The sequence below is a fragment of the Eleutherodactylus coqui genome, chromosome 7 (genome assembly GCF_035609145.1).
Source record: "Eleutherodactylus coqui strain aEleCoq1 chromosome 7, aEleCoq1.hap1, whole genome shotgun sequence".
In the NCBI taxonomy this organism is placed as follows: Eukaryota; Metazoa; Chordata; class Amphibia; order Anura; family Eleutherodactylidae; genus Eleutherodactylus; species Eleutherodactylus coqui.
This window is the reverse complement of record NC_089843.1, coordinates 147,207,884-147,215,287: the sequence shown is the minus strand read 5'-3', so window position 1 is coordinate 147,215,287 and position 7,404 is coordinate 147,207,884.

Sequence of the window (7,404 nt, the reverse complement as noted above, 5' to 3'; positions counted from 1 at the left end):
ACTTGACTGCTTCTGCGCTGTGAATTCCACTAGCTCAGTCATACGCACCTACGTCTCACTACAGGCTTGCGCAAAATTCTTTCCTGGCTCTGCTGTGCGTTCCGTAAGCGAAGTCAGCCTCCAACCACAGGCCAATAAGCGGCACATTTAATTACAGCATTCTGTTTCTGCACTACTGGTAATACACCATGCTGAGGGGTAGGGGTAGGCCTAGAGGACGTGGACGCGGGTGAGGACGCTGAGGCCCAAGTCAGGGTCTGGGCGCAGGCCGAGCTCCTGGTCCAGGTGTATCGCAGCCGACTGCTGCGGGATTAGGAGAGAGGCACGTTTCTGGCGTCCCCAGATTAATCTCACAATTAATGGGTCCACGAGGTAGACCTTTATTAGAAAATGAGCAGTGTGAGCAGGTCCTGTCGTGGATGGCAGAAAGTGCATCCAGCAATCTATCGGCCACCCAGAGTTCTACACCGTCCACTGCTGCAACTCTGAATCCTCTGGCTGCTGCTCCTCCTTCCTCCCAGCCTCCTCACTCCATTACAATGACACATTCTGAGGAGCAGGCAGACTCCCAGGAACTGTTCTCGGGCCCCTGCCCAGAATGGGCAGCAATGGTTCCTCTCCCCCCGGAGGAGTTTGTCGTTACCGATGCCCAACCTTTGGAAAGTTCCCGGGGTCCGGGGGATGAGGCTGGGGACTTCCGGCAACTGTCTCAAGAGCTTTCAGTGGGTGAGGAGGACGACGACGATGAGACACAGTTGTCTATCACTCAGGTAGTAGTAATTGCAGTAAGTCCGAGGGAGGAGCGCACAGAGGATTTGGAGGAAGAGCAGCAGGACGATGAGGTGACTGACCCCACCTGGTTTGCTAATCCTACTGAGGACAGGTCTTCAGAGGGGGAGGCAACTGCAGCAGCAGGGCAGGTTGGAAGAGGCAGTGAGGTGGCCATGGGTAGAGGCAGGGCCAGACCGAATAATCCACCAACTGTTTCCCAAAGAGCCCCCTCGTGCCATGCCACCCTGCAGAGAGTGCAGACGACCGACGAACTGTGGTGTGCAAGGTTTGACGCGCCAAGATCAGCCATGGAGCCACCACCACCAGCCTCACCACCACCAGCATGCGCAGGCATATAATGGCCAAGCACCCCACAAGGTGGGACGAAGGCCGTTCACCGCCTCCGGTTTGCACCACTGCCTCTCCCCCTGTGCCCCAACCTGCCACTGAGATCCAACCCCCCTCTCAGGACACAGGCACGACCATCTCCCGTCCTGCACCCACACCCTCACCTCCGCTGTCCTCGGCCCCATCCACCAATGTCTCTCAGCGCATCGCAAGTGTCGCTAGTGCAAGTGTTTGAGCGCAAGCACGAGTACGCAGCCACGCACCCGCACGCTCAAGCGTTAAACGTGCACATAGCCAAATTGATCAGCCTGGAGATGCTGCCGTATAGGCTTGTGGAAACAGAGGCTTTCAAAAACATGATGGCGGCGGCCCCGCGCTACTCAGTTTCCAGTCGCCACTACTTTTCCCGATGTGCCGTCCCAGCCCTGCACGACCACGTCTCCCGCAACATTGTACGCGCCCTCACCAACGCGGTTACTGCCAAGGTCCACTTAACAACGGACACGTGGACAAGCACAGGCGGGCAGGGCCACTATATCTCCCTGACGACACATTGGGTGAATTTAGTGGAGGCTGGGACAGAGTCAGAGCCTGGGACCGCTCACGTCCTACCCACCCCCAGAATTGCGGGCCCCAGCTCGGTGCTGGTATCTGCGGCGGTGTATGCTTCCTCCACTAAACCACCCTCCTCCTCCTACGCAACCTCTGTCTCGCAATCAAGATGTGTCAGCAGCAGCACGTCGCCAGCAGTCGGTGTCACGCAGCGTGGCAGCACAGCGGTGGGAAAGCGTCAGCAGGCCGTGCTGAAACTACTCAGCTTAGGAGAGAAGAGGCACACGGCCCACGAACTGCTGCAGGGTCTGACAGAGCAGACCGACCGCTGGCTTTCGCCGCTGAGCCTCCAACCAGGCATGGTCGTGTGTGACAACGGTCGTAACCTGGTAGTGGCTCTGCAGCTCGGCAGCCTCACGCACGTGCCATGCCTGGCCCACGTCTTTAATTGGGTGGTTCAGCGCTTTCTGAAAAGCTACCCACGCTTGTCAGACCTGCTCGGAAAGGTGCGCCGGCTCAGCGCACATTTCCACAAGTCCAAGACGGACGCTGCCACCCGGCGCACCCTGCAACATCGGTTTCATCTGCCAGTGCACCGACTGCTGTGCGATGTGCCCACACGGTGGAACTCTACGCTCCACATGTTGGCCAGGCTCTATGAGCAGCGTAGAGCTATAGTGGAATACCAACTCCAACATGGGCGGCGTAGTGGGAGTCAGCCTCCTCAATTCTTTACAGAAGAGTGGGCCTGGTTGGCAGCCATCTGCCAGGTCCTTGGAAACTTTGAGGAGTCTACCCAGATGGTGAGCGGCGATGCTGCAATCATTAGCGTCACCATTCCTCTGCTATGCCTCTTGAGAAGTTCCCTGCAAAGCATAAAGGCAGACACTTTGCGCTCGGAAACGGAGGCGGGGGAAGACAGTATGTCGCTCGATAGTCAGAGCACCCTCATGTCTATATCTCAGCGTGTTGAGGAGGAGGAGGAGGATGAGGGGGAGGAGGATGAGGAGGAGGGGGAAGAGACAGCTTGGCCCACTGCTGAGGGTACCCATGCTGCTTGCCTGTCATCCTTTCAGCGTGTATGGCCTGAGGAGGAGGAGGAGGAGGATCCTGAAAGTGATCTTCCTAGTGAGGACAGCCATGTGTTGCGTACAGGTACCCTGGCACACATGGCTGACTTCATGTTAGGATGCCTTTCTCGTGACCCTTGCGTTACACGCATTCTGGCCACTACGGATTACTGGGTGTACACACTGCTCGACCCACGGTATAAGGAGAGCCTTTGCACTCTCATACCCGAAGAGGAAAGGGGTTCGAGAGTGATGCTATACCACAGGACCCTGGCAGACAAACTGATGGTAAAATTCCCATCCGACAGCGCTAGTGGCAGAAGGCACAGTTCCGAGGGCCAGGTAGCAGGGGAGGCGCGGAGATCAGGCAGCATGTACAGCACAGGCAGGGGAACACTGTCCAAGACCTTTGACAGCTTTATGGCTCCCCAGCAAGACTGTGTCACAGCTCCCCAGTCAAGGCTGAGTCGGCGGGAGCACTGTAAAAGGATGGTGAGGGAGGACGTAGCCGATCGCACGACCGTCCTCCGTGACGCATCTGCCCCATACAACTACTGGGTGTCGAAGCTGGACACGTGGCCTGAACTCGCGCTGTATGCCCAGGAGGTACTTGCTTGTCCTGCGGCTAGCGTCTTGTCAGAGAGGGTGTTTAGTGCGGCTGGGGGAATCATCACGGATAAGCGTACCCGCCTGTCAACCGACAGTGCCGACAGGCTTACAATCATAAAGATGAACAAAGCCTGGATTTTCCCAGAGTTCTCTTCTCCACCAGCGGACAGCAGCGATACATAGGCTGCACCCTAAACAATACATAGGCTGCACCCGCGGATGGAAGCATCGTTCTCTATCACCATCAAAAACGGGGACCTTTTAGCTTCATCAATCTGTGTATTATATTCATCCTCCTCCTCCTGCTCCTCCTCCTGAAACCTCACGTAATCACGACGAAAGGGAAATTTTTCTTAGGCCCACAAGGCTCAGTCATATAACTTTTGTAAACAATGTTTATACGTTTCAATTCTCAATTCAATAAAGCGTTGAAACTTGCACCTGAACCAATTTTTATTTGAACTGGGCTGCCTACAGGCCTAGTTACAAATTAAGCCACATTAACCAAAGCGATTAATGGGATTCACCCGCCCTCTTGGTTGGGCATGGGCAATTTTTCTGAAGTACATTTGTACTGTTGGTACACCAATTTTTTGGGCCCTCGCCTACAGTGTAATCCTACTAATTTTTAGCCCACCTGCATTAAAACTGACGTTACCTGAGCTGTGCTGGGCACTGCAAAGGGATATATTTATGTACCGCCGGTGGGTTCCAGGGAGCCACCCATGCTGTGGGTCCACAGGGACTTCACCTTAGGGATTTGTACCTGCCAGTGTCTATGTATTAAAAACCCCAGTCAGACTGGGGCATGCAGTGTGGGCCGAAGCCCACCTGCATTAAACCTGACGTTACCTCAGCTGTGATGGGCACTGCAATGGGATATATTTATGTACCGCCGGTGGCTTCCTGGGACCCACCTATGCTGTCGGTCCACATGGAGTTGTAACTCCATGTGTCCACTTCTAAAGAACCCCAGTCAGACTGGGGCATGCAGTGTGGGCCGAAGCCCACCTATATTAAACCTGACATTACCTCAGCTGTGATGGGCAATGCAATGGGATATATTTATGTACCGCCGGTGGCTTCCTGGGACCCACCCATGCTGTCGGTCCACACGGAGTTGTAACTCCATGTGTCCACTTCTAAAGAACCCCAGTCTGACTGGGGCATGCAGTGTGGGCCGAAGCCCACCTGCATTAAACCTGATGTTACCTCAGCTGTGATGGGCAATGCAATGGGATTTATTTATGTACCGCCGGTGGGTTCCAGGGAGCCACCCATGCTGTGCGTCCACAGGGACTTCACATTAGGGATTTGTACCTGTCAGTGTCTATGTATTAAAAACTCCGGTCAGACTGGGGCATGCAGTGTGGGCTGAAGACCACCTGCATTTAATCGGACGTTACCTCAGCTGTGATGGGCACTGCAATGGGATACATTTATGTACAGCCGGTGGGTTCCAGGAAGCCACCCATGCTGTGGGTGCACACGGAATTCCCATTGCGGAGTTGTACCTGCCTGTGACTATTTATAAAAAACCCCGGTCTGACTGGGGCATGCAGACACCTTGACAGAATGAATAGTGTGTGGCACATGGGTTCCCCATTGCTATGCCCACGTGTGCAGCTCCTGATGGAGGTGGCACAGGATTGGATTTCTCATTGCTTCTGTACAGCATTATGGGCTATCGCCCCACCCCTTTTAAGGAGGGTCGCTGCCTGGCCGTGCCAACCCTCTGCAGTGTGTGCCTGCGGTTCCTCCTCATGGCAGAAGCGCTTATAAATAGACATGAGGGTGGTGTGGCATGAGGGCAGCTGAAGGCTGCGCAGGGACACTTTGGTGTGCGCTGTGGACACTTGGTCGTGCGGGGGGGGGGGGGTTGGGCAGCATGTAACCTAGGAGAAGTGGCAGCGGAGTGTCATGCAGGCAGTGATTGTGCTTTGTTGGAGGTAGTGTGGTGCTTAGCTAAGGTATGCCTTGCTAATGAGGGTTTTTCAGAAGTAAAAATTGTTGGGAGGGGGGGCACTCTTGCCGCTATTGTGGCTTAATAGTGGGACCTGGGAACTTGTGATGCAGCCCAACATGTAGCCCCTCGCCTGCCCTATCCGTTGCTGTGTCGTTCCCATCACTTTCTTGAATTGCCCAGATTTTCACAAATGAAAACCATAGCAAGCATCGGCGATATACAAAAATGCTCGAGTCGCCCATTGACTTCAATAGGGTTCGTTACTCGAAACGAACCCTTGAGCATCGCGAAAAATTCATCTCGAGTAACGAGCACCTGAGCATTTTGGTGCTCGCTCATCTCTAATGAAGACATACAGGTTCAATATGGTATCCTGTGGTATATCGCTCCACATTTGTTGTAACGGAGCCTCCAGATCATGCAGATTCATAGTCTGTTGAAGTTGGCATCCCATATGATCCCATGCATGTTCTATTGGAGATAACTCTGGCAATCAGGCAGGCCACAGAAGTGCAACTGTGTTGTGGAGACATTCTTGTGACCCCCTTGATTTGCGTGGCCGAGCATTATCCTATTGGAAAATGCCTCTTGGAAGCCGCCACGAGAGGAACACATGTGGCTGCTGGATGTCCTGAACATATTGCTGAGCTGTCATTATTACTCATACCACTATTAGGGGTGACCGACTGTCATGTGCAACGGCCCCTCAGACTGCCTAACTAACAGTGGGGGTAGTGTGCTGCCCCACAGCAAAGGCAGGATTGAAGCGCTCACCCCTAGGTTTCCAGACACAAACTCTGCCGTTGTTGGTGCCCAAGCTAAACCTGGATTTGCCACTGAAGACAACCCGGTTCTACACCGTAGCAGTCCCGTTTCGTCATTTACGACAATACTGCAAATGGGGGAGAGAATGGGTATCAAAGGCAGTACACGTAATGGGTGCCATGAGAACAAATGTCCTTCTGCCAGCTGCCTGAAAATGATTCCAACAGACACAGTGGCATGTAACGATAGTGCTACCTGTCTCTGGATGGCAGATAATGAAACAGTTGGATATCAGATGATCCTCTCTACTGGTGGTCTGCCAAGAGTGTCCTGAGCCTAGTTGCCTTGTATGTGTGCCCTCACACATCCACTGGGCCCAACACCTCCTAACAGTTTGGTCAGAAAGGCCCAGATGGTGGGCAATTCGTTGATAAAAACATTCAGCTTCTTGCATTCTAATAATGCGCCCCCTCTCAGACTCAGTGAACTAGGTTGATTGCATCGTAGAAGTATTTCTAGTAGTCAAAAACTGTATCCAAACTTTTTAAAAATCCCAGCACTTCTGTTAAAAATTAACTTGCATTCATTGCATCATAAAATTATTCAGGTAGTGTGATTGTAACAGCTCCTATGCATTTCCAGTTTTAAAAGCAATACTATCCAATCAAGCAATACAAATCACATGATATGTAAAGGTTTCAAAATTTGATTGTTCTCACTAAGAGAAACCAAGTAATCTTGTAAATATTATACCTGTTAATGGGTAACAAAAATACATGATGTTACAGCAAGCTTTCCAACCTACTCAGGATTATTTCTTAGGCATAATGAAATAGATCCTAAGAGGCATGCATATATATATATACACATACTTATGACATGGCACAGACATGGATGTGATTAATTTGCACTTAAAAAAACACCAGAATAGAATGAGCAGAGAAATAAATAAATACTTTAATAGTCCACTGATAAATGTTCCATTAACACCATGCGTGTCAGAAGAAATGAGAGGAAAAGCGGGATAAAAAAATAAAACATCTTTCTTCCAATGGAAATCTAGTGTGGAACTCAAAAATCCAAAAAGCTTCTCTGTGTAACAGCTTCCTCCTTCTATTGCCTCCACCTCGCTTTGTGACAACTGATTTTCCAGGATGCGTCCCCTTCTTGCTACAAAATGGCACCCTTTACTTAAAAAATCTGTAAGTATCTCATGTTGGAACACTCCAGTGTTTTTCCTAACAATATCCACAACCTGTTTATATTCTGTTTTGTAAACCGAGGAGAAATTGATCATTTTCAGGCAGCTGTAGAAACAGACCT